The sequence below is a fragment of the Carcharhinus amblyrhynchos genome, chromosome 15 (assembly GCF_965287045.1).
Source record: "Carcharhinus amblyrhynchos chromosome 15, sCarAmb.v2.hapA, whole genome shotgun sequence".
Lineage (NCBI taxonomy): Eukaryota > Metazoa > Chordata > Chondrichthyes > Carcharhiniformes > Carcharhinidae > Carcharhinus > Carcharhinus amblyrhynchos.
Window position 1 is genome coordinate 15,963,617 of NC_137338.1, and position 23,692 is coordinate 15,987,308.

The 23,692-nt window shown below is 41.6% G+C and overlaps 1 protein-coding gene across 3 annotated transcripts in view; it reads left to right on the top strand.

Annotated features, from left to right (window-relative positions):
- The window catches only part of LOC145353095 (immunoglobulin-like domain-containing receptor 2), a 111,729-nt gene that overhangs the window by 25,532 nt on the left and 62,505 nt on the right, over nucleotides 1-23,692 (top strand). The window lies entirely within an intron of this gene.

The window sequence follows — 23,692 nt, forward strand, 5'->3', positions numbered from 1 at the left end:
AAATGCGTTTTTGTAGTCATTGGGGGGCAGTTTTTCCCAAAATAATTCAGTGTCCAAAGGGCAGGAAAATGGGAGGTTTTCCCACCCATTTCTTTCTGAAGCGGAGTCTTGTTATTAACAGCACTGTGTGCAATGCAGAGGCTAGCGCACAGTTGGACTTAAACCTAGTGTTGTCAGACTTCTTACTGTGTTTACCACAGTCCAACACCGGCATCTCCACATCATTGCAAGCAGAGGCAGTCAGGAGATTCATGCCAGTAAGTGGTGAGTGTGGTGGAACCTACACCCACCAGAGAGGCTGGCAGCAGAGTGCTCTGGGTGCCATTGCGCATGTGCTCTATTACTCCCCCATCTCGCCCACCCCCGGACATTGCCAGCTTCCCGATTGCCATCCTCCCCATCAATCGCTAGCCCCGACCATTCCCCCACCCCCCCGCCAATCACCGGCTCCACCCCTTATTCCCCATCTCCTAATGCAGAATTTGCCCTTCTCTCCCTTCCTACAACCCCCTCACCTTGCCCTTGTCACTACCCGGTTTTTTTAGTCTCCTATTTACACAACTTGACTTGTGTAGCTGGGTGGGAAAAGCGCACCCATAGTGTGAAAATATTTTGTGGCATTTTTAATGTTAAAGGCACTGTACATATTGTTGATATTATTAAATTGCAATTAATGGGGAATATGCAAACAGACAGAGCTTATTTGATTTGCATATGACTAATTTTGTGCAATTGATACTGCCATTAAAGCATCAAAGACGACCAATAATGTTCAAGGTTTGCGCAGAGGAAAGAATATCTTGCGGACATTGGTCATCAGTAAGTACAGAAAAGATATGGCATCAAGTCCCCCTTAGCAAGACATTTTTGAGCAGAGCAAGAACAATGAAAGCCAGGAGTGTTAATACCTCCCTCAACCATGTCTCCTGAAATATTTGAGCCAAATCACCACTTCCTGAAAGAGATAAAAGCTGCTCTTTCATCAGAATAAAACTTTGACACTGTCATGAAACAATGGGCCTGATGTTGCACCCGTTTTCAGGTGCGAAAGCTTGGTAGAGTCGGGCGTGAGGCAAGTAGCACAATCCTTTTGTATGGATTTAAATTGACTCAATGATAGGGAAGCTGCATTCTATCTTTTTTCTCCTGCGCATGTACAGTGGGAGACACCAATCAGAGCTGCAGGATTTTGGGTATGTTAAGCCCCGCCCACAGGTGCAATTCGAACTCACTGATATTTTTTCAGGCAGAGTGCGTAAGGGGGCGCCTCAGAGCGGGATCTGAAACACTCCCAGTTTCAAGTCTGCCCAGCACTTTGAATCAAAATGGTAAAATAGGGCCCAATAACAGTGGTAAGTACACCTCCTATGGTGTTGCTCACAGTGAGTCATCTTACCCAATGACTGTCTGTGACTCACTGGGACTTGTTTTGCATTTGCTGCTCTGTTTGTCTCTTCCAGCTGTTGTGCTGTTTTTTGTAATAATGTGCAATGAGTTTTCTTTTTAGAATTTTGCTGTTTAAAATTAGTGTAACATTGCTGAATAAATTAGTTTGTCAGAAACCTGCTGTCTTTTTTTAATACTTAGTCATCTAAATTTCTTAGAAAAGTGATTTATTGCATCTTTTTTATCTTCTACATTGCAGTTCAGGCTCAAAGCAATTTCACAGGATAAAGCTATTGGAGCTAGTGGATGCTACCAGAACTTGATGATTTGAGTTATAAGGAGAGGCTGGATAGACTGGGACTTTCTTTCGCTGGGGGCTTAGGGATGATCTTATAGGGGTCGATAAAATGAGGGGCTCAGATCAGCTAGATAGTCAATATCTTTTCCCAAAGGTAGGGGAGTCTAAAACTAGAGGGCATAGGTTTAAGGTGAAGACGGGAGAGATACAAAAGAGTCCAGAGGGGCAATTTTTTCACACAGAGGGTGATGAGTGTCTGGAACAAGCTGTCAGAGGCAGTAGTAGAGGCGGGTACAATTTTACCTTTTAAAAAGTGTTTAGATAGTTACATAGATACAATGGGGGGGGGGGTGGTTCTTTCGGATACATAGGTACGATGGGTATAGAGGGATGTGGAGCAAATGTGAGCAATTGGGACTAGGTTAGGGATTAAAAAAGGGGTGGCATGGACAAGTTGGGCAAAGGGCCTGTCTCCATGCTATAAACCTCTATGATTCTAAAGCCTTGTCTCATCTTTGTGTTAGAATGAAAAATAATTTTTATAACATTTTACTTCGACTTTTTTCTAAATCGCCCTCGCTGCTGAGTACGGGCACCATAACTGAAGCGAACTCTTGGGCCTTCCACTAAAAACAATGAACAGTGGGCAAATACAGAAGCTGAGGTTAAACAAATAAACATTATGGGGGCAATTCTCCCATCCCGACGTGCGTGTTTATGGCCATTTCACGGGATTTGTGCGTGCGTTCCTGACGCCCGTGTTATCTCCCACTGCTGGAGAACAGGCACAGTCAGGGCCGCGCTGGAAACCGGTGGGAAGACGTGGTAAGTGATTTTAATCTTTTTTAAATGTATGCACAGAGGCCCACCATCAGTCTCTGTGGACCTGCCCCCCAGCTTTTAATGATATTCACACCTGTGACCTCTACGCTGCACAGAGTGTGGGAGATTCAGGTCTGAAGTTGAACTGAAAAAATAGTCAGGATTTAGACCAGTTTTATCGCCATTTCGGCACTTTTGGGAGAATCACCCCTTACGTTTCAATGCAATTAGCCCCAGAACTTCAGCAGAGATGCTAATTTAACTGAGACCAAGGCTGGAATTTTGTCATCCCAGCTGTCACAGGAATTGGAGCGGGCGAGGGGCAGACCAAGGACAGGTCCGTTGATCTCGGATGGCATCTTACAGTTTTGGGACGAGCAAGGCCGTAAAATCCCACCCTCCAAAGTGTACATTTCTGTTGATTTTGAAAGTGGACCCTGTGCTGACTTCAGCAGATGCTGTAATGCAGGCGCCTCAAGTGAATTCTGAATATCTTGTTTATCATCTCAGATGGTGCTTGCTATCATTTCATAGCCGGACAGAAAATTCACATTTCAGATGTCTTGATTAATTCAATCCAGAAGAGAATGAATTCCAACAGTAATGCCCCGCAGCAATTTGCACATTGCGCTTTCTCAAACCTCTTTATTGGAAATAGGATTGGTTTTCTATCACAGCATTTACTAGTTACCTCTTCCTCAGAATTACATTAATTTAGCCACCAGAAAGCAATTCAATTGGAAAACACAGCATGCAGCTCAAGGAAGCAGCCACAGTCGAGGTGGATTTTGTATTGGGAATGCTTGAAAAATATTCATTAGGACAGTGGTAGTTGAGCTTACACTAAATAATGCATACAGTTTTATTGCAGATGACAAGCAAGCAAAAGAGGTTAAATGCAATCAAATTTGACATTGTTCTGATTTAACTTGCCATCTGTTAACATTGCACACGCATGATGCCTCTGGGTACCGTGTGCGTGCAATGATATAATGTCCTCTCAATATCAATCTTGCAGCAGGTTCACATCAGCTGTAATGATGTCAGTTTTCCCAAGCCATCGCTGTGTGAATGAAGCTACATATACACTTGATGAATTCAGGTCCAGTTTCTAGTGCAAGTGCATTTGAATTCAACATTGTTCCTTTGCGCTGCTGCTTCTGTTTTATGCCGATGTTCTTTTTCAATTGTACTTCAGGTTAGACCGAACGTAATTGCAATTAAGAGGTAACTAAGAGCAGGGAAGTTCTAACATAAATGAGGGTTGTTCCCATTATGTGAGTTTGAGGAGCAGCAGCTGCTTTTAAAGGCAGCATAATTGCCAGCGTAATTCAGGGTGAAAAATTGTATCTATATTCCATTGCAAATATATTTATAACACATTATACATGAAACTTACAGTACATTTTTAAATGTACCAATATTGTGGTTCAGTCTGAAAAGGAATTAACGCCCTAGTTATAATATGTATAACTGAAGGTCTGCATTAACCCTGGAGCAAAAAACCTAAAAGACATTTAAACTATTTCACACAGGGGAGGGGGGAGGGTTTACAGATCTTTCACTGGAGTTACAGTAGACAACTGGGAGAACCCATCGAAATTCATCCCCATTGCGTCAAGCATGTAGTTTGATTGTATAGTTGTGAGTAGCCCTCTTAATCCTTCTAAGGAGCTCTTATTGATGTATGCACCCAGACAGTAAGAGTAAAACTTCCACTTGGCCTACTTTGTGTCTGAAGGCTTTCTGAACTTATTCTACATTCTTGGATGCCCTATTTCTACACAACTCTTAATCTATTTTCTGATTTTTCTAGTTCAGCACCACTATAGGTTGTGAACTTTCCCCATGAATATATATATAGCAGACTCCAGAATGAGAAAATAATGCTTAAACATCTGAATCATCAAGTGCAAGATAGGTTTCATTCACATAGTGATGGCTTGAGAAAGCTGAAATAATTGGAGCTGATTAGTACCTGCTGTAAAATTGATATTGAGATGATATCATTGCACGTACATTGTATTGCAGAAGTTTAAAGTTTATTTATTAGTCACAAGTAGGCATTCACACTGCAATGAAGTTACTATGAAAATCCCCCAGTCACTGCAGTCCAGTGTCTGTTGAGGTAAACGGAGGGAGAATTTAGCATGACCAATTCACCTAACCTGCATATCTTTCGGACTGTGAGAGGAAACCAGAGCACTTGGAGGAAACCGACGTAGACACAGGGAGAACGTGCAAACTCCACACAGATAGTGACCCAAGCCAGGAATCAAACCCAAGTCCCTGGAGCTGTGAGGCAGCAGTGCTAACCACTGTGCCACCATGCCACCGAGGAGCCATGCATGTGCAATGTTAGCAGATGGCAAGCTAAGCTAACTCAACTGTGATCCAGCCTATTACAATTTGACTGTGGCTGTCTTGTAAACTTGCTTTTTAAAGCTCACTTAGAGTGATTTTACACATTGATCAGCTGGGACTTGAAAACAGTAGTGCTCAGGTATCCCTTCTGCTGATTTGCACAATAAAATATCATAAATGGAAGAATATCTGATTTTTAAAACCAGATGCACACTCAAAGCTAAATTAATTCATAATGCAATAATTTTATTCTAGTAATTATTGTTTTTATAATAGAGCTGAATATAATTATGGTCAAATTAAAATGGCTAAAGTTTGCCTGAGGACCAGTTGTTGTGCTAAAATATTTTCCTAAAAATTACATATCTTTAAGCTTCTTTTGAAATGGACTCAGATACGGAAGCAGATGGAAATAGGAATGTTGTAAATGTAGATCAGTAGGAAGCTAATAGACAAGTTATTGGGAATATGTTGGTTACAGAATGGTGTCTCTTAAAAAGGTTTTCATAGTCTTCAGTAGGTTAACTGTAAATAAAAGAGAAAACATGGGAAAATTATCTTTTGGTTTCAAATTCCAGCATCGGCAGTAATTTGTTTTTATCCAGTCTTTATTAACAAGTAAAACAATTTATGCATGTACAGTTAAGGGGACAGGCTAGGAGATATTTTCATGCTTAGGTCTTAACTACTCCTTAATACCACACTGAGCCTTGGTCTGGGTCATGTACATTGGTGTGTGGGTAGTACCGTACGCAGTCCCACACTAACCCTGTATGGGACAGATCCTTATAATACATGAGTGACAGTAAAATTAAATGTAATTATTGAATATAATTGAACATTTAAGGCAATATGAACTTTTTCCCTAGTATATACAGCTCTTAAGTGTACATTTTGTAAAACTTTTAACCTTTAAACACTGATAATGAGTGTACTCTTAAGAACGTGGTATATTGAGAAGAATGGATATGGTGTTGATTCCACACTTTGGTCAGTATTTGACTGTTTATCCTGGCTCACTACACTCTGCTCCAAGCAGTCAGAGTTATTTAACACCAATCTCCCTTCCAACTGAAGTTTCAAATGGGATTTTTACTTAGTCCTTCATTAGGGTGGCACAGTGGCACAGTGGTTAGCATTGCTGCCTCACAGCTCCAGGGACCTGAGTTCAATTTCAACCTCAGATCACCGTCTGTGTGGAGTTTGCGTGTTTCTCTGCGTGGCTTTCCCCTGGGTGCTCTGGTTTCTTCCCACAGTCCAAAGATGTGTGGGTTAGGTTGATTGGCTATGCTAAAATTGTCTGTAGTATCAGGAGATTAGCAGGGTAAATGCATGGGGTTGTGGGGGTGGAGCCTGGATGAGATTGTGGTTGGTGCAGACTTGATGGGCCAAATGGCCTCCTTTTGCACAGTAGGGATTCTTATGAACAGTGTGCAATTCCCCTTCATCCCTATGATTAATGGCAGTGGGGAAATTCTTTTCTTTTGAGGGGTAACAAATACCAGCATTTAAAAAAATTAGATGTTAAACGTGTCGCCAGTTGGAATATCATGCTGAATATTCTTTGTGCGCACTTTAAGCTCACACAGCTTCTGAAAATGCATAAAGTTAACCATCCGCATTAAGGGCATTTTGTTATCATTCAGGGCAGAACTGCTGCATGGCTGTGACCCTTTAAACGCTGCTGTTTTAAATGGAGTTTTCAAAGGGAAGAGGATGAAACTTGTCAAACAATCTCCCTGAGTCACTTGATGAATCGGTCCTGTTTGCATTTCTCAGCACATTACAAAGATTGTTTTGTGTGCCGCCTTCTGTAAAATTGCATACATTTGAAAGTAAAGATTGTGCCCTGCCAGACGTAAGACCAGTTGTCAGCGAGCTAAAGACTAAAATGTGAGGATGGTGATAATGGAGGAGAAATATTGCCAGGCCCCAGCTGATTTGGACTTATTCAATCAGGTTTCCTACAGATTATAAATAAAAAACAAGCCACTAAATTGGAGTATACTTCACTGCATTTAGCTATTAATTCTTTGTTAAAATCTAACTGAGACAGCCAATTCTCTCTGTCAGACAGATCTCTGCAGGCTGCTTACTGTGCCTGATTGAAGCCTGGGCCACTGACATGTCCATGATTGCTGAATATTTTGGAGAGCAGAAGGCAGGGGGTTTTCCAGCACAAAGTGGGTAACCTGGATATAAGCAAGGCCTGTGTTTAAAAAGAAAAATAATTGTTTTAAATTTGGACTTTGAACATAAATTCAGAGGATCTTGCACTGAATGGAATAAATGCATTTAGTTGATGAGTCAATCCCACCTTTCACTCTTGGAGTGAATCCGGTACAGTGGCTTAGTTGATTAACATGCCAGTCTATTAAACAGGAGATCCTGAGTTTGAATCTCACTGGTGCCTTATGAATTGATCTTTTAAGGTGGCACGGTAGCACAGTGGTTAGCACTGCTGCTTCACAGTGTCAGGGATCTGGGTTCGATTCCCGGCTTGGGTCACTGTATGTATGGAATTTGCACATTCTCCCTGTGTCTGGGTGGGTTTCCTCCGGGCGTTCTAGTTTCCTCCCACAGTCTGAAAGGCGTACTGGTTAGGTGCATTGACTCAAACAGGTGCCCGAGTGTGGTGACTAGGGGAAATTCACAATAACTTCATTGCAGTGTTAATGTAAGCCTTACTTGTGCCTAATAAATAAACCTCACTTTTTTGCTTTAGAGTCCCTTGAGAGGCTATCGTAATTGAGTTTGACATTGATTTCCTTCAGTTCAACCAGACTGGTTGCTACTGCCGTGTTCTATTTGACAGTGAGTTGAGATCCATCCCAGAACCCTTCCAATCACATTGGCAACCTGCTCTAGCCGCTCTGCTGTTGAAACCTTCATATGAGCCTCCTTCACCTCTGGACTTGACAGTGTTCTTCCTGTTGTTGTCTCTTCCTTCACCCTCTGCACGCGGCAACATGGGAAAAATCTTGACTTCAACTAACCGGCAGAAAAAAATTGAGAAAAGAATGGCAGTGGGAAATCTTGTAATTATAAGAACATAAAACATAAGAATATAAGAATTAGGAGCGGGAGTAGGCCATCTGGCCCCTCCAGCCTGCTCTGCCATTCGATAGGATCATGGCTGATCTTTTTGTGGACTTACCCACCCGCTCACCGTAACCCTTAATTCCTTTACTATTCAACAATGTTGCCTTAAAAGCATTTAATGAGGTTGCCTCAACTGCTTCACTGGGCAGGGAATTCCACAGATTCACAACCGCTTATGTGAAGAAGTTTCTCCTCAACTCAGTCCTAAATCTGCTCCCCTTTATTTTGAGGCCATGCCAGCTAGTTCTAGCTTCACCCGCCTGTGGAAACAACTTCCCTGCTTCTGTCTTACCTATTCCCTTCATAATCTTATATGTTTCTATAAGACCTCTCCTCATTCTTCTGAATTCCAATGAATATAGCCCAGTCTACTCAGTCTGTTCTCATAAGCCAACCCTCTCAACTCCGGAATCAACTTAGTGAATCTCCTCTGCACCCCCTCCAGTGCCAATATATCCTTTCTCAGATGCATCAAATTTAAAATATTCCCAGGGCTAGGCAGGCAGACTATGGCGATTAGAGTGTTGAATGTATTAGTGCTGCTGAAGCCCACTCCTCTTCTCACACACAACCCCCATAGCCCATGAAGTGACTGGAAAGATCAGCCCACTCTCCAGGAGTCCACCAGAAGATCACCCTGTTTATCTGATGGTCTTTTCATGCAGTAGGGTTCCGTCCCACTGGTGGTAAAATTTCAGTAGGGATAGGAATTGCCCATTAACTAGCTACTGTGCAGCAGTCAGGAATGGCAGTGATTATATGGATGAAAAATATGAGGGGACCGAGGATAGATCCTGGGGGTGGGTCACCAGGGATAACTGCTGGAGAAGAAACCACAACAATTGCAGGTGATTTCTCTGACTATGATTGAGTAAAAATGAAATTGGACGAGCACAGTGTCACATAGCTGAGTGATAGCGGAGAGGTGTTAGGGGGAGGACAGTTTGGTCAACAGTGTCAAAGGCTGCAGACAGATCAGAGGAGTTGACCTTTGGTCGGTCACATCATTGTGATAGGGGTGGAGCTCTGGAAAAGATAAAGATGGATTTGTTGTGTAGTTGGAAGATGAGAAAAAAAGATTAGAATGTCGTTTTATCAGCAGATAAAAAAACAAAGGGGAGGGGAGGATTGCGCAGTGAAGGAATGAATGCAGTTGTGGAGGAAGATGGTATGACATATTTTGCTTACTTAACAATTGATAGTGGAATTGTTGTAGCAGAGAATATGGAATGATTGAAACAACCAACTATAGAATGAGAATTTGTCCTTTTATAAAAAAGTAAAACTCAAGATAGCGAACCCACTAGAATCAAAGCTGTTTGCTTTGACTTGATTTGATTTATTATTGTCACATGTATTAACATACAGTGAAATGTATCGTTTCTTGCGCGCTGTACACACAATACATATTGTTCATAGAGAAGGAAACAAAAGAGTGCGGAATGTAGTGTTACGGTCATAGCTAGGGTGTAGAGAAAGATCAACTTAATGCAAGGTAGGTTCATTCAGAAGTCTGACAGCAGCAGGGAAAAAGCTGTTCTTGCGTCGGTTGGTACATGACCTTAGACTTTTGTATCTTTTTCCCGACAGAAGAAGGTGAAAAAGAAAATGAATGGGTGCGTAGGGTCCTTAATTATGCTTTGCTGAGGCAGCGGGAAGTGTAGACAGAGTCAGTGGATGAGAGGCTGGTTTGTGTGATGGATTGGGTTACAGTCACAACCTTTTGTAGGTCTTTGCAGTCTTGGGCAGAGCAGGAGCCATATCAAGCTGTGATACAACCAGGAAGAATGCTTTCTATGGTGCATCTGTAGAAGTTGGTGAGAGCTGACATGCTAAATTTCCTCAGACTTCTGAGAAAGTAGAGGCTTTGGTGGTCTTTTTTACTATAGTGTCGGCATGGGGGGACCAGGACAGGTTATTAGTGATCTGGACACCTAAAAACTTGAAGCTCTTGTCCCTTTCTACTTCATCCCCATTGATGTAGACAGGGGCATGTTCTCCTTTATGCTTCCTGAAGTCGGTGACAATATCCTTCGTTTTGTTGACATTGAAGGAGAGATTATTGTTGCTGCACCAATTCACCAGATTCTCTATCTCATTCCTGTACTCTGTCTCATCATCTTTTGAGATCCGACACACTACAGTGGTGTCATCAGCAAAATTGAAAATCGAATTGGAGGGGAATTTGGCCGCACAGTCATAGGTGTGTAAGGAGTATAGGAGGGGGCTGAGAACACAGCCTTGTGGGTCACCGGTGTTGAGGATGATCGTTGATAGAAATCAGAAATCCAGAACATAACCCAACTCTGCCTCTGCTCATTTACTTCTGAAACCCTTATCCATGCCTTTTTACGTCTAGACTTGCCTATACCAATGCTCTTCCAGCTAATTACCATCTTCCATACTCTACAGACCTGAGGCCATCCAAAATTCTGCTGCTTGTGTCCTAACATGTTCCAAATCCCATTAACCCATTATGTTGACTTGCTGATTCACATTGGTTCCCAGTTAAACAACACCTCATTTTAAAAACTCATCATTTTTTTTTCAAATCTCTCCATGGCTTTGCCTCTCCCTATCTCGGTTAACTCCTGAATTTAGGATTTCATAAATTAGGATGTAGACTACAAGAGTAAACATTAATCCATAAATAGTGATTAAGCCACAGTTAAAGTTTATTTATTTGTCACAAGTAAGGCTTACATTAACACTGAAATGAAGTTACTGTGAAATTCCTCTAGTTGCTACATGCAGTGTCTGTTCGGGTCAATGAACATAATCAGCACATCTTTCAGAATGTGGGAGGAAACCGAAACACCTGGAGAAAACCCACGCAGACATGGGGAGAATGTGCAAACTCCACACAGACAGTGACCCAAGCCGGGAATCAAACCCAGGTCCCTGATGCTGTGGGGTAGCAGTGCTAACCACTGTGCTAATATACTGCATGTAAGTTTATATAAATGCCTTGGACATCTTGCCATTCAGAATCTTCAGAATGATGGCAAAATGGTAACTATAGTTAGGAGGAGCAATTTGAGACTTAGACACAATTTCCATTGGAGCAGAGAGGCGGAGAGTGAAAATATATAGCGTGAAAAGGAAAGACTAGTTCCTCTTGTGGGGTATCTGATGGAAAGTTAGTGATTTAAAATGATAACTAGGAGAGAGAAGAGAGATTAGGAGACATTTTTTCAGAGGGAGGGTTACAGTGAAATGCTTTGCCACAGGCAATGATTAAAACAGAAAATAAATATTTGAAACAGATGAAAATGTAAGGTGAAGATGGAGTTTTGAACCGTTCTAGTGAAGAGCAGCACAAATGGCTTCTTTCTGTTCTGCAAACATTTGTGGTTCTTCCAAGAAGGGTTTGCTGTTTTGAGGTCATTGTTGGGACATGGAAGGAGTTTTATTCTGTGGCAATCTATGCTCTACATGTTCGAGGGGTGTTTGGTGCTGACATTGCATTGCTGAACTGGGAGTGGTTGATTTCAGAACGAACATGTTTCTCCTCACACCATCAGCAAAACAAACAAAAAGTGCATCGTACTGTAAATCTAGCTAATGCACACTCCCGAAGTGGGTTGAAAATTGATGTTAACTGTGACTCATCCTACAGGAGTGCAGCATTTGCTGAATTCACCCAATTGTACTAGATTTCCCAGTAAGAGCTATATTGTTCAAAGTCAAAAGCATTGATACCTTTGCTACTAATTACAAATATGCAATGTTCTTTGTGACCTATCTCACGTGCCACATTAATTAGATTTTTTTTGCTCTGTCACCTCTTACTCAGGGTGAATCCATCACAATCCTAATTGGATAAGAGTCTCATCTCTCTAAAGGACATAAGGGGGAGAGAGGGGGTCAAATTCAATAGAACCCAAAAACAGGCTTGGGCATTGTGATGTATAATTAACCTTTCTGATGCTTCATGCTTCCTGCAGACTACTGTGATTCTGTGTGCAGCCTGTTTGAGTTCACTGCCCACCTCAGCAGGATCCCAAGTTTGTGGGAGGCTAGCGTCACTTAGAACCAAACTATGCATTGTAAAGGGAACTACATTCTGACTGCAGCTACCGGAACTGGCTAGGGAAAGAGTGTCTAAGCAGGAATAACATTAAATAATGGAGCTAAAGGGGCAGAGGGTACAGCCCTGGAGTGCAAGAGCTATGATGTGGGTATGCCGGCGTTGGACTGGCGTAAACACAGTAAAAAGTCTGACAACACCAGGTTTTAGTCCAACCTATTTATTTGATAATATTCTCACAAGCTTGTGAGAATATTATCAAATAAATAGGTTGGACTAAAACCTGGTGTTGTCAGACTTTTTACTGTGCAAGAGCTACACAGAAGAAAAGGGGTCCTATATCCATATGCATTAGAATTCCCTCCAGACAATGAAAAGACACTGGGAACAGATAGCTGCTTTGGTCAATGCCAGTAGTCTAGCCCCAGGGACCTGAATGCAGTCCCATGAGAAGTTTGTGGGTAGTTAAGGTCAGTGACTGCATCTTCACGTCCTTACATCTGAATCACCAGTCTTAAAAACTGTTCAATTCACCACCCTGCCTTCAATCGCCTACCAACAGTCGCCATACTTCACATTCGTAGGTTCATCTCACGCTCACTGAGGTGCAAACCTCAGGCCCACATCTCACAGCTTACACACACTCTTAGCCAAGATAGGCACATCACCCAAACAGGTCACACTGGAATGGCCGTGACTGCTGAAGATAACATTATATTCATTGGTTCATCCTTGATGTGAATGATATGCTGAGTAGGGTCATGCACCATTTGGACATTGAGGAATCCCGTTCTTTCCCTAATCTTCCTCCTCTGATTCAATGCTTTCAGGCACCCAAAAAATTGCCATCTGTGTAAAGCAATGGCCTCAGCAGGGAGAGAGGGAAAGAAAACAACAACGTAGCATGAATAAAGAGGCCTAGTCACACAATTGTAGAGGCAGCAGCTCAGAGACTGGCATTGCACAACACTTAAAGGTGAGGGTAGACTTGAGCTCAGTATGTGGTGTCACATTTTTATACTCGTTCATGGGACTTGGGCGTCGCTGGCTGGATAGCATTTATTGCCCATCCCTAGTTGCCCTTGAACTCCATGTTTTGGTAGGCCAATTCAGAGGGCAGGTAAGAGTTAACCACATTGCAGTGGATTTGGAGTCACGTATAGGCCAGACCAGGTAAGGACATTACTGAACCAGATAGGTTTTTAAAGACAATCAGAAAATGGCTTCATGATCAGCAATAGACTTTTATTATTGAACTCAAATTTCATCGTCTGCCATGGTGGGATTTGAACCTGGGTCCCTGGAGCGTAATCCTGGGTCTCTGGGTTACTAGTCCAGTGACAATACCACTACGCCATCACCTCCTCATAACGAGGAATTTTCAGGGATGTGAGGAGAGAGCAGGGGAGTGGCAGCATGTGAATTGCTCCTTAGGAGAGCCAGCATGAATACAATGGGCAGAATCGCCTTTGCCTGTGCGGTAATGATTCTATCTCACAATACCCCTGAAAACACGCCAGAGTGCATCCAAACACTTTCGATTTCTTCAAAATTACAAACGGCGAACCCCCCTCCTGTAAACCCTTCAAAATGTTTTGCCTACAAGCATTCTTTCCTATTTGTTTTAACTGGTTAGGCTGCAGTGATATTGTGGGCACTATCTGAATAGTCTCCGTGATGCTAGCTTGCTGCTTCAATCTGCAGGTCACATATTAATTCATGCTGTTTAAGGATTCCTTCGACAGATGATCCACTTTAACCAGTGTGAAGCATGCTTTCAGGCTAACTTGTGCTGAATAGTTCAGAGCTCTCAATGTCAGCTGAATCTATCCTTGACTGTTTCAGGAAGGTCAAGTACTCTTTTTCTGGCTTATTTAATTTGTATTGTTTCAACTTCTCTTTGAATAGACAGCTTAACTTGTGCAGTATGAATGCTCCACTCTGTAAGAGCTGCATTTATTACGTCCTGACTTCACAGATAAATAACCAAAATGTGTCTCATGTCAGCAAGAGAGAAAGTCAAACTGTATGAAATGGAACATCCTCCACTTAATCTATCAGGTAGTCAAATTCCAATCACAGTCAAGCTGCAGATATTGAGTTTATTCCACTCTCCAGTAAAGCACTCGTTGTACCTACTACAGGCTAGAAAATATTGTTGCTAAAACTAAAGCACAAACATTTACCACAATTGTATGGCATGCCTTGGTCTACAATTTTGATGGAGACATTTAACCAGTTTACTATAAATGGATGAACAAACTTTGCTAAAATAGTAGTACATTGGTGATGATTTAGTCACTCCGATGGGTGGGACTGAGGCAGTTGTGACTGATTATCATGGTGCTACATTCACTGCACGGTGGCTGGCGTGGTGGCACTGCTGTCTCACAGTGCCAGGGACCTGGATTTGATTCCCAGCTTGGGTCACTGTCTGTGCGGAGTTTGCATGTTCTCCCCGTGTCTGTATGGGTTTCCTCCAGATGCGTTGGTTTCCTCCCACAATCCAAAGACATGTAGGTTAGGTGCATTGGCCATGTTAAATTCTCCCTCAATGTACCCAAACAGGCACCGGAGCGTGGCGACCAGGGGATTTTCACAGTAACTTCATTGCAATGTAAATGTAAGCCTACTTCTGACATAAGTAAATAAACTTTACTTCCTTGTTGTTCTCCATTTTCCTCCTTGGTGACATGGTATATTTGGATTTTCAAATGGCAAAAGGTGCCACACAACAGATTTTTACGACAGGTCTTCCCAAACTGTGTGCTGTGACCCACTGTGGGAATGCAAGATGGAACTTTGGGGTCACAATCTCCAAGGCAGCAATGGCTCCAACTGAGTGTTAATACTTTTGAGGCCCCTCTAAACCTTTGTGTTCTGTGGCCAAGCTGAATGATCCTTGAGGCCTGATTCCAGTGAAAAGGTAGCTCATACTTTGGGGTTACAGCAATTTTCAAGTCTCAAGATGGGGCACAATGTGAGAAATGGAAGCACTGAGTTAAGGGGTTATTGGGAATATGCTGGCGTGGGTAGAATAGTGATTAATGGAGAAAAAACACGTAATTAGGAATAATGTGGTGTTTTCAGTTTGGCAGACCTTTTTCAGGTTGGCAGACGATTGTTATTAATCACTTAAATGAAGGGACTGAGTTTAATGAATGGAGATTTGTTAATGGTACAATGCAATGTGGGAAAGTAAATTGTGAGGAGGAGACACAGTCTGCAAAGGGAGAAAGGCATGTTCTACAAGAGGGCAAGAAGACAGCAGATAGAATATAATCTGGGGAAATTAGATGGTCCACTTTGTTGGATGAATAGAAAAGCAGAATATATTTTAAATGGTGAGAAGCTATTAAATGTTAGGGTTCAGAGGGATTTGGGTGTCCTTATCCAAGAATGTTAACATGCAGGTACAGAAAGATATTAGGAAGGTAAGTGATATGTTTGCCTTCACTGCAAGGAATAAGGAATAATATCCTACCTAAGGACAGATATACTTGACTTGGAGAGACTGCAAAGATTCACTAGATAGATTCTTGGGATGGAACAATGGTGCCACAAGGAGAAACTGACTAGAATCAGCCTATAATCTGTGGAGTTTTGAAGAAAGAGACATGGGGCAGGCAATGCTTGTCCCAAGACCAGAAAATCCCACCAAAGGTCAGTGGACCTTTGCGTGGTCCTGTCCCAACTGTTACAATTTCTGTGGCGGATGGGACGTAAAAATTCTGCCCCTGGTCTCATACATGCGCAATAATATTCTGAGAGGGTTTGACAACGTAGAGGGTGAGAGGCTGTTTCTCCTGGTTGGGGAGTCTACGGGGCATTGCCTCAGTATAAGGGAACAGTCATTTTGTACTGAGATGAGAAATAAATTTTTTAGTCTGGGAATTCTCTATTCCAGTCATTGACTATATTTAAGGCTGAGATGGATAGATTTTTGTACTCTAATGAAATCAGGTAGGGAAGATGGAGATGAGGTTGGGGATCAGTCATGGTTTCATTAAATGACAGAGCAGCCTTGAAGGGTTTCATGGCCTACTCTTGCCCCAATTTCTTATATTTTGATGTTGTTGCATTCTTATTGTAACATTCTAATTGATCCTCCTTCCATCACCCTAGCCTTGCATTGTGTGACCCTTGAACCACAAAGCATCATCGTTGATCAACTGTTTGTCAACTTAGAGCCACACTGCTCATCACCATTCGACTGCCCAATGAATATATGGGTATCTAGCATTGAGCAACCTAAATGGCAATTCCTAAAGGAGAACCACAGGTCACTCCAAAAGTTTTTTTCAGTAGGGCAGGAAGAATGGAGCTAAAGGGATCAAGGGATATTGAATCTGATGATAAATCATGATCATAAGAATGGTGGTGGAACAGGCTTGAAGGGCTGAATGGCCTACTTCTGCTTCTAGTTTCTATGTAATTGCTTCCCCTGGTGCCAAAAAGATCTTCTAGCTTGTTGGCACATCTTCTTGCCTCATGCTTTTCTTCTTGCCCTCAAAAGGATAATATTTCTAGGTTGGAGCTACTTAGAATTCCCAGTGTCTCAGTGAGTTTATGGAAATAACACTCAGCCCTCCAAATAGTTCCATTCTCTCCACAGGCCCATATAACAGATAAATTCCTCCTACCCACAGTTAAAAGCTACCACAATAAGCAATCCTCCACCAAATTACCATCTTTGATTAATGTGGCAATTTTCAATTGTGTATATGGCCATCTCACATGCTGTACTCTGTTTTCCCAGTTAGTCTTAATACTCACTGTTATGTCATCACTGTTATTACAGCAAGGGGCAGGATCAGCAGTGGGTGTGATGGAAAGTGGGAGCAGGAGTAGGCAAATTCAGCCCTTCAGTCAAATCATGGCTGGTCTCTTCCTGGTCTCAAATCCACCTCCCCACCTGTTCCCCATATCCTTTTTTTAATTAGAAATATATCTTGAAACCATTCAATGATTCAGACTCCATCACGCTATGGGGCAGCGGGTCCCACAGATTCACCACCCTCTGCAAGAAGTAGCTTTTCCTCATCTCAGTTTTATATCTGTCACCTCTCAACCTATACCTGTGACCTCTTGTTCAAGATTACCCCATAAGAGGAAACATTTGATCTGCATTTACTTTGTCAACCCCTTCTAAAATTTATACACCTCTCAATGGTTCTCCAAATTTTCCCGTTTCACCCACGACAATGCTAGCCTGTGCCAGGTCTAAAACGTCTGGCCTTCATCACCTTTGATCCTCCTTCCATCACCCTAGCCTTGCCTTGTGTGACCCTTGAACCACAAAGCATCATCCTTGATCAACTGTTTGTCAACTTAGAGCCACACTGCTCATCACCATTCGACTGCCCACCAGCACCCTGGATCTGTCCCCACCATCCATCATCCTCAATCCTCCCTTGATCATGCTTGACCTGTCCTCAATTGCCTTTAACCTCCACTCTATCATGCTTGAGCTGTTTTCAGTAGAGATTGACTGTCCTTCTGTTGTCCAGCTCCCTCCTGCTATCCCTTGTAACCCATCTTAGGGTGACTTCCTTCCCTCAGACAGCTACGCCAGAAACTCTCTGGCCTTCCACTATCTAAACTCAATACAACAGCTTAGCATCCTCTCTTCTGGTGCAAAGTACCCCTAATGAGAAAAGCAACTCCTGTCCTAAATATACCAGGAAGACTACCTTGCCTGCTGCATACCACCTTTTACTAGTCATAAATCTGAAAACACATATTTCCCATTTGCTGCCAACTTAATTGCAAAGGCACAATTTTATCTGACAAGCACGTGTTTTAATATACATGGCATTTGAATGCATTAAAAATAAGTTCTCGCCATTTGCCTTTGGGAACCTTGATCCACCTATAATCCACCATCAACATCCTCCCTAGCTTTCATTCAGGAAGCTGACACACAATTAAGTGCCTGTCCACCTCGCTCCCCCCTCCCAGGAGCTTCATTAGATTCCACTCTCTATCTCAGCAAATTAAACTTTGGCTTCGCTTAAAGGACTAGAAAAAAATGGGCCTTCGTTGTTCAAGCTAACAGTCCGATCACTCCCAGAAAACTGACAACCAGGGGGACCATGTATTCTTTTATAATATGTAGAGAGATTTCGAAGTCATTTTATCTTTCAATACCAAATATTACAATATATTGACCTCTTTATCAGTTTCAACTAAGAATTCCCAATATGCTACTTACTAGTATATTTTACAATGGGTCAATTGTTGTTGTTCTGTGGCAATGGCAACAATCATTTTCATACTGATTGACTTTGCAACTTTTTAGATGTACGTATCCTCTCAAGTAGCAGGACAGATCAGCAAAAATCATCTCCAGTATATTTCTCGAGCAGAGTCGCAAGAATGCTCAGAGCCACAGTGTCACTTCCATTATTCTTTTAGCAACTAAGTAATTATAGTTTTGTCTTTTTTATTATCTTAAGGCAGAATTCCACAAAGACTTAACGTTCCACAAGGTATGCCATTTGAGATTAAAATGACACCCGCTATGTATCACAAAACAAAGGTCAAGAGCTTTGTTTCCAAGGATACCATTGTGGCATTTTAAGAAGTATGTGATGGAGGGGAATAGTGTTTTGTAACCCTGCCATGTCACTCAAGGTCTTGTCAGTTCAAACTGAACAAAGGAATTGAACTCCCTAGTTAAAACAATTAACGGATCTGCACCGCTCAATATCTGATCAAAGTCTCAGATTCTTTTGTTCCACTTGCTTACAACTTGCATCATAATGCTACGATGAATGAAACTACTTTAAAAATTAGGTGCCATTCTTTTCTTAAATAAAGGTAAGCACAAAAATTGTTGCTGCAATGTAAATTAGCTATGATTATAGGCCAATACATATGAGGTAAAGGATCATTATGCTGTCTAACATTCTAATTGAAATGCTATAGATTATAATTAAATGATCAAGATCATTAATCTCTTTGATTCAATTTCCAAATATGGGACATTGAGTAGTAACAGCATTACTTTCACATTTATGCTGATAACGCTCAGTTCTACCATTCCATTCTGACCATTACTATCCATTCCTTGTCTATTTTGTTCTGTTATGTGGTGGCTTTTGAGAGTTTTTTCTTATTCATGGGACATGGGCATCGCTGGTTAACCAGCATTTATTGCCCATCCCTAGTTGCTGTTGAGAAGGTGTTGGTGAGCTGCCTCCTTGAATCGCTGCAGTCCATGTTCTGTGGGTTGACCCACAATGCTGTTAAGTAGGGTATTTCAGGACTTTGACCCAGTGACTGTGAAGGAACAACAATATATTTCCAAGTCAGGATGGTGAGTGGCTTGGAGGGGAATTTGCAGGTGGGGGTGTTCCCATTTATCCGCTGCCCTTGTCCTTCTAGATGGAAGTGGTCATGGGTTTGGAAGGAGCTGTCTAAGAATCTTTGGTGAATTGCTGCAGTGCATCTTGTAGATTGTACACTGCTGCTACTGAGCGTCAGTGATGGAGGGAGTGAATGTTTATAGATGTGGTGCCAATCATTTGTGTGGCGCAAATGTTACTTGCCACTTCTCAGCCCAAACCTGGATATTGTCCAGATCTTGTTGCATTTGAACATGGACTGCTTCAGTTTCTGAGGAAACTGAAGAGGTCTATGATGCTATCATATTGGTTCTTGTGCTTTTCTATTGGTGTGACCATATCAGCAATATTGTTCTGGCATGTTACTTAGGTTTCCTCTCTACCTGAATTCCTGCTTTGCCTTGTTCTCAATCACATCTCCTTCAATGAGATGGCTTCATTTTCCAATGTCTTCCTTTTGTCTTCTGCATCAACTAATCTTCTGCTTGGACATGAGTAGTCCTTTATCCCATGCGTCCACTTTTGTGTTCAGTTTATCCATTTTCGAGTTTCTTCCAAAGTGAATCTATTATTCTCTTCTAACAACATTTGATAATGATCTCTCCCTTCTCATTCTCATGACACCTTCCTTTTATTGCAGTTGCAACAAACGTATTTCTCCTTTCATTATTTTTCCTTCTTCTTGTTATACTTAATGGACATTTTTCTTGAAATGCTAACTTGCTCCAACAGTTGTGTCCTCTCTTTGGGTTTGATCATTGCTACGTCCTCCACAAGGTGCACAGTGGCAGTTCTTATCACTGCTGCCTCACAGAGCCAGATTCAATTCCAGTCTTGTGTGGAGTTTGCACATTCTTCCCATGTCTGCGTGTGTTTCCTCCAGGTGCTCTGTTTCCCCTCAAGAGTTCAAAGATGTTCAGGTTAGGTGGATTGGCCATGTTAATTTGTCCCTGAGTGCTGGGGGATTACGTGGGGTTACGAGAAAAAGGCCAGGGTGGGATTGTTGTCAGTGCAGACTCAATGGGCCAAATGGCCTACTTTTGCACTGTAGGGATTCTATGAAGACTGGACAGTTTCTGCTTCTCTGCAGAATGCCAATTTCACCAGCTCAATTGTATATTCCACGCGACTGGTAGTTTGATCATTCAATTGGATCTCTGAAGGATTCCCACTTTGGCTCTGGTGAATGATATATTTCACTAATTTCAGCTTCAACAGTATGATAACTCTTGCAGTAAGTGATGCAGGATGTCCTGCAATGAGGGCCTTGGATCAAATCCTTGAGGTGCTTCACTCTGAGTTCTCTCACTAATCAGGAAACCAATAGCATCCATTATGTTGGATTTCCTCGGGCTCTTCTCAAGTTCCTTCACCACTTGTTGGTGCATATTGCACTGTTTCTTATTGGCCATCATAGATTTCTTAGCTACTTCCGCCTTTTTCATTGTGCTTGCTTTTTTTGTAATGGAGCTAAGCTGTCTCTCATTTAGATTAGGATTGCAAACCTTTCCCTCATTTTCTATTTGATGTAGTTCTCTGTGAAATGTCTCCAACTCTTTTTCACCTTTACTACTTCTTCTGCTGTGGCTTGTCTTACTTTCTGACTGATTACAGCTTTATCGTTTGCAGTTTATTGCTAAACTTTCAAGTAACTTCCTATTACAGTACGTACAAAAGGATGGGATGCAACTGAGTCTTGTTTGCTTTAGGCTTTTCACTCAGTCATTTAGGATCTTCCACTGCCCTCCTTCTGGCTCTCCCCTCTCTTGGGTTTCTCAGTACATGCTCCCACCCCCTCCCCCCATCACTCTAGGAGTCTTTTAAATGAATTCTCTGAGTACGGTGTTGCCTCTACAGGAGTTAGCAATTCTTGGCTGCTACATAGCAGAGCTCCAGGATTTACATGCTTACAACATGACTTCTAGAAAATTCTGCTGAAGCAAGGACTCCACCCTTGGCTGTGATCACTCACTCTCAGTTTCCATTGGCTCCTGAAGTCAGGTGACTTCCTTCTGCTGTGCTCTCTTAAAGACAGTAAGAAGCCTCACAACAATGGACAGACACCACATCCACAACAGTTTTTGATTTGTGAAGCTATTGGTGATGTATAACTGTTGAATATTGGGGGAAACCCAAATTTTATTCAGCTCCTGCTAAAATCTCTGTGCTCTTGGCTCTGACTCCATCCCTATCCTGAACCTTTTGGGGCACTTCTCAGATGGCGTGCGATCTTATCAATCTTTTCAGCCACCACTTGTACTTCAGCTCCCATCAGTATGTGTTACTGATACCACATGTTCCCATCTCTGCAACATGTTCACAATTCCTCCTGTACCTCACCATCCACTCCATTGAAACTCTTAATTTGCAATTTTTTTTAGCACACTGCTGGACCTCAATGCCTTCTTTGCTACAATGGCTCTGGTAGGAAGTGAGAATAATAATTCCTTCACCTGAGCTGGTAGTGTCGGTCCAAGGATATATCAATCAAGCCATTGATGTATGAGCAATAGGCCACACACCAGCAACCTCAGCTAAGCTGTCTATGATGTGAACCAAGTGGTTCAATCAATATTCGTTCTCTTGAATGTTGCCAAAAATCTATTTTATCACAATAATGTGAAATGCTAAATTAACATGTAGAACAATGCCTATTGTTTATTTACTAATTGCCACTCAATGGCAATGGAAATTAGCAAGATTTCAAAACTTTTGGCTTAGCGGTGAAATAAAGAATACTTTTAACATTCGAGAGATATAACATTAAAAATCAGCTCAGGGCAAAACGGACAAAACCTAACTTTGCCACAGTCAGCTTCCAAGGCTTGGATTAAGGCATTTTAATTGGCCAGAACTACATTTCTTCCGCTTGGTGCAGAAGTTATTCCTCTGAGTTATCTATAAAAGAATCATAAATCAATAATAAAAGAATCAATGAGATGAAATCGTCTGCCAGGTGGTATTAATATTGAAACAAAATGTAGAAAAGCATTGAATTCCCCAACATGTTGCTAATGAGCTTGGCACTTCCCAAACTATTTCTCATATAAGTCGGAGAATGAGCTTCATAAAAACAATTGCATCAGTTGTAATTTTTAGACAACACCAAAACCTACTGAAATCATGCGTTTAAATATGTCCAAAATTGGAACTATTGTGTAAATGTGACTTTTTACGGGACTTAGTCATTCTGCTAATGATTTTTTTCAAAGGGTGAACCTGAATACAAATTAAAAATTATTTTATACACAATAAACTTGGACTGGAGAAAGTCCATCCAGAATAATGATTTCATTTCCTACATCTTTCCATGTGTTATTGAATTTCTGGTAAAGGTGAACGGTTGGAATACTGATGTACAGTTGTATCAAAATATATTGCATCACAATACAGACATAGAAGCTAATTGTATTGAACTACATATGTGCTAAAATGGTACTCACAATAAGATGAAAAATTTAATGCATTTGAGAATAAGATCATTTAATAAGAAGCATTAGTGAGGAGTGTGGAGTCCGAACCAGGAAATGTTGATTAGAATATTTAGTTTAATGCCAAATCATGTACAGAAAACAAAATCAAGAGAAAGATAAAGCAGAAAACGAAAGATGTTTAAAAATCATTTATATCTCCAACAATAATTCAAATTTGAAAAAATGAGACTCCACATTTGTAAAAGTTAATGTTCAATGTCAGAGCAGTTACTTGGCAGTAATTAAGATTTATCATGCCATTGGGGGGAAAAAATCCTTTTTCTGGTATCTTCAATGGTTATTTATCTTGCACGTACAGCAAATTCACACCATTCTATATATTTCAATACTGTATCTCTTGACTTATTTGGCATAGCTTTTGGAGAACCATACCAACTCAGATGTAGCATCCTGATTTCCATGTTAACTGCATGTGCAAGGTTGGTGTCCAATTTACACTTCCATGCTGGTGATTAGCCATCCAATTACCACTACAGCAGCACTAATGCAGCAAGGTAGCCTAGTGGTTAGCACTGCTGCCTCACAGCGCCAGGGACTTGGGTTCAATTCCCAGTTTGGGTCACTGTCCTCATGTCTGCATGGGTTTCCTCTGGGTGCTCCGGTTTCCTCCCACAGCGCAAAGGCGTGCTAGTTAGGTTGATTGGCTGTGCTAAATTCTCCCTCCGTGTACTCAAACAGGCGCCAGAGTGTGGCAACTAGGGATTTTCACAGTAGCTTCATTGCTTTGTTAACGTAAGCCTACTTGTGACACTAATAAATAAACTTTACCTTATTTTAGCAGAATTGTCAGGCAATGTCTTAGAGTGGACCTCCCTGGGTGCAAGTTATAGGGAAAGAAAATTATCTA